We start from the raw sequence: 5,012 nt of genomic DNA, 5'->3' as shown, positions 1-5,012 counted from the left end.
GAATAAACAACATAGCAGACGACAAAAGAATACTAATGATGGAGGAATTGAAATTAGCAATAACAAGCGGAACGGCGTCCATAACATCAGATCTCTGGACTGACAATTTTGTCAAAAGGAATTTCTTATGTGCCACATTTCATTTTATGAAAGTTTTAAAGTTAAAAGAAATTGTTTTAGGCGTAAAAAATCAATGGGTTTAGAGAGAAGCACAGCAACTAATGTTTTAACGAAATTGAACACCATTTTGGCAGATTTCGAAGTAAATAACATGGAGAATATTACGTTTGTTACCGATAGAGGATCAAACATTGTGAAGGCTCTTAAAAATCAAAAGAGGATTAACTGTGCAAATCACCTATTGAATAATGTTTTGGATTGTGGTTTTAACAGCACTACCGAATTAGTTTCATTTTTGGATGCTTGCAAAAAGTTAGTAAAGTATTTTAAAAAGACTTCCTTTCAACACATGCTATTAACCTCTCTTAAAAATTATTGTATTACTCGGTGGAACTCGCATCTTAATTTATTTAATTCATTTTCGAATAATTATTTCAAAATTCAAGAAATTTTTTCCTCAGTCAATGAAACACCTACAATCTCAGATATTAACTTATCCCTTCTTAATGCACTAGTTGAGGTTTTTAAAAAGGTTGATATTGTAAGCCGAAAGTTACAAGGTGAGTGGCCAGAAACGATTCTTTTACATATGACTCAAGCAGCTCACGACTTCCGGTCTTTGACCAAGTATCCTCTGGGTAGCCTAAGAACATCCGTTTGAAGGCGAGCTAAAGTGAGAAGGCGAAACATCCCCTACATAGGGTTGTGCGCTGGGTTTGGGACCCGCCACGTAAAAAACACCCCCAATGAAAAGGAAAAAACAGCCTCGGATGAGAGACCCCCCTTTTGACGACGACCATGGCAAACGAAATAAGGACTATGATTTGAGGGCATGCACCTGGAATGTCCGGTCCCTTAATTGGGAAGGTGCCGCTGCCCAGCTGGGAGATGACCTCGTAAAGATAAAGGCTGACATCACCGCCGTCCAAGAAATGCAATGGACGGGACAAGGACAGAGACGAGTAGGTCCTTGTGACATTTACTGTAGTGGCCATATAAAGGAGCGCAAGTTTGGTGTTGGATTCGTGGTGGGAGAGAGACTCCGTCGCCGAGTACTATCATTCACTCCGGAGAATGAACATCTAGCCACAATCCGCATCAAAGCGAGGTTCTTCAACATATCGCTGATTTGCGCCCACGCCCCAACGGAAGAGAAGGACGATGTGACCAAAGATGCCTTTTATGAGTGCTTGGAGCGCACTTATGAGAGATGCCCCCGCCACGATGTCAAAATCGTGCTTGGTGACTTCAACGCCAGGGTGGGCACTCGAAGTGTTTTAGATGTGCGTGACTCCGAGGCCCTAACATCGACTCGGACCACTATATTGTTGCAGCCAAAATTCGCACTCACCTCTGTGCAGCAAAAAACGCACGCCAACAAACACAAGGAAGGTTCGACGTCGAGAAGCTGCAATCACATCAGACAGCCGAAAGATTTTCCACTCGGCTTGCACTCCTGCTCTCTGAGAGCACTCGTCAACAACTCGGTATAAGGGAACTGTGGGACGGCATTTCAAACTCCTTACGTACAGCTGCAACCGAAACCATTGGTTTTCGGAAAGTGCAAAAGAACAGCTGGTACGACGAGGAGTGCCGTGTCGCAGCGGAGAGAAAACAGGCTGCCTACCTCGCAACGTTACGATCGACCACAACACATGCGGGATGGGATAGATACCGAGAGTTGAAGAGGGAAGCGAGACGCATTTGCAGACAGAAAAAGAAAGAGGCCAAAATGCGTGAGTACAAACAGCTTGATAAGCTGGCCGACAGGGGTAATGCTCGAAAGTTCTACAAAAAAATGCGGCGGCTTACAGAAAGTTTCAAGACCGGAGCATACTCCTGTAGAACCCCCAAAGGTGATCTAGCCACCGATGCCCAGAGCAGACTTAGATTATGGAGGGAACACTTCTTCAGCCTGCTGAATGGCAGTGAACACATAACACCAGGAGAAAGCGAACCCGATTCCCCAATCGATGACGATGGAGCAGACGTTCCATTACCCGGCCATGAAGAAGTTCGAATAGCAGTTGCCCGCCTGAAGAACAACAAAGCGGCAGGGGTCGACGGATTGCCGGCCGAGCTATTCAAACACGGCGGCGAAGAACTGATAAGGAGCATGCATCAGCTTCTTTGCAAAATATGGTCGGATGAAAGCATGCCCAACGATTGGAATTTAAGTGTGCTATGCCCAATCCATAAAAAAGGAGACCCCACAATCTGCGCCAACTACCGTGGGATAAGCCTCCTCAACATCGCGTACAAGGTTCTACCGAGCGTATTGTGTGAAAGATTAAAGCCCACCGTCAACAAACTGATTGGACCTTATCAGTGTGGCTTTAGACCTGGTAAATCAACAACCGACCAGATATTCACCATGCGCCAAATCTTGGAAAAGACCCGTGAAAGGAGAATCGACACTCACCACCTATTCGTCGATTTCAAAGCTGCTTTCGACAGCACGAAAAGGAGCTGTCTTTATGCCGCGATGTCTGAATTTAGTATCCCCGCAAAACTAATACGGCTCTGTAAACTGACGTGGAGCAACACGAAAAGCTCCGTCAGGATCGGGAAGGACCTCTCCGAGCCGTTCGATACGAAACGAGGTCTCCCTATCGTGCGACTTTTTCAATCTGCTGCTGGAGAAAATTATTAGAGCTGCAGAACTGAATCGAGCAGGTACAATCTTTTATAAGAGTGTACAGCTGCTGGCGTATGCCGATGATATTGATATCATCGGTCTCAACACCCGCGCCGTTAGTTCTGCTTTCTCCAGACTGAACAAGGAAGCAACGCAAATGGGTCTGGCAGTGAACGAGGGCAAGACGAAATATCTCCTGTCATCAAACAAACAGTCGTCGCACTCGCGACTTGGCTCTCACGTCACTGTTGACAGTCATAACTTTGAAGTTGTAGATAATTTCGTCTATCTTGGAACCAGCGTAAACACCACCAACAATGTCAGCCTGGAAATCCAACGCAGGATTACTCTTGCCAACAGGTGCTACTTCGGACTGAGTAGGCAATTGAAAAGTAAAGTCCTCTCTCGACGAACAAAAGCCAAACTCTATAAGTCGCTCATAATTCCCGTCCTGCTATATGGTGCAGAGGCTTGGACGATGACATCAACCGATGAGTTGACGTAGCGAGTTTTCGAGAGAAAAGTTCTGCGAAAGATTTATGGTCCTTTGCGCGTTGGCAACGGCGAATATCACATTCGATGGAACGATGAGCTGTACGAGATATACGACGACATTGACATAGTTCAGCGAATTAAAAGACAGCGGCTACGCTGGCTAGGTCATGTTGTCCGGATGGATGAAAACACTCCAGCTCTGAAAGTATTCGATGCAGTGCAAGCGGGAAACAGAGGAAGAGGAAGACCTCCACTCCGTTGGAAGGACCAAGTGGAGAAGGACCTGGCTTCGCTTGGAATATCCAATTGGCGCCACGTAGCGAAGAGAAGAAACGACTTGCGCGCTGTTGTTGACTCGGCTATAATCGCGTAAGCGGTGTCTACTCCAGTAAAGAAGAAGAAGAAGAATTACGTCACATTAAATTACGTATACTTAACCATCAACACCGTCAGATCCATTTGCGAAAAAGAGATACTGATGTGCAAGTAATAAAGGCATTAAAAAGAAATATTTTAAGAGAAATGGAAACAAAGTACATTCCTTTTTTTTTATTAACTTTACTATTATTTATTGAATCTACCCTACTTAAGAGCCTAACAATAAGTTTGCGAATCTTAAACTACTCACTTAATTTACACCCTACATGGGTGATAATTTTTTTTAAACTGGCCCTAAAATATATTACGTCTGGGCTGGTAAGTCGTTTCTGCGTAATCTTGAGCTCCTGTTCACACGCAATAACGATCTTGCTAGTTGGTTTGGGTGAACCGATAGTTTCAATGCATATTTCGCGCTTCTTTGCTCTATTTCAGTTCGTACGTCTGGAATTCTTAAGTCACGTTGGATGTTCTCATTTCGGATATACCACGGTGCCTTGGTGATTGTACGAAGAATTTTTGATTGCGCACGACGAAGAATTTCGATGTTGCTGTTACTCGCGTTGCCCCACAGCCCACACCCATAGGTTCAGATTGGTTTTAATACTGTGTTGTATACAATGACTTTATATTCCACACTCAGAGCTGAGTGAGAGTTAATAAGCCAGTGCAAAGAACTTGCCTTTAACTTAAGGTAAGTCTTTTTAGCCTCTATGTGGTTTCGCCAAGTGAGTCGCCTATCCAGATGGACCCCTAGGTAAGTTACATGATTGCTTTGTGGTATTTGTACGTTGTTCACATTGGGCCAAGAACACTGCCTTGTGGTATACCAGCTTCAATCGTTTGGGCTTCAGATGTAGTGGTGTTACATCGTACTACAAAATTTCGATCATAGAGATAGGACTTAAACAGTTCGTGGGTGTTTTGCGGGAGTAGCATTTTTATTTTGTACATAAGACCATCTAACCATACTCGATCAAAAGCCTGCGCGACATCAAGAAATATTGCAGAGCAATATTCCCGTTTTTCAAAAGCTGTTCGAATTTCAGATGTGATCCTATGTACTTGCTCGATCGTTCCATGCTTTTCCCTGAAGCCAAATTGGTGAGATGGTATTATGTTGGATGGCTGCGTTTTGTCCTTTCCAGGTTTAGGTATCATCACTATAGTTGACTTTTTCCATTGTTGAGGAAAGTGAGCTTGTTTTGTGATTGCATTGAAAAACATACAGATGCAGATTATAGCATAATTTGGTAGCTCAATAATCATTTTTGGAGTAATTAAGTCGTGGCCAGGAGCTTTTCTTGGTTTCAATTTCTCCATAATTATTTTTGATATCTCTTCAGGTACGTGAGCATATGGGGTAACTCTTTATAATGTG

The sequence above is a fragment of the Bactrocera dorsalis genome, chromosome 6 (assembly GCF_023373825.1).
Source record: "Bactrocera dorsalis isolate Fly_Bdor chromosome 6, ASM2337382v1, whole genome shotgun sequence".
Lineage (NCBI taxonomy): Eukaryota > Metazoa > Arthropoda > Insecta > Diptera > Tephritidae > Bactrocera > Bactrocera dorsalis.
Note: the sequence above shows the minus strand (reverse complement) of the source record.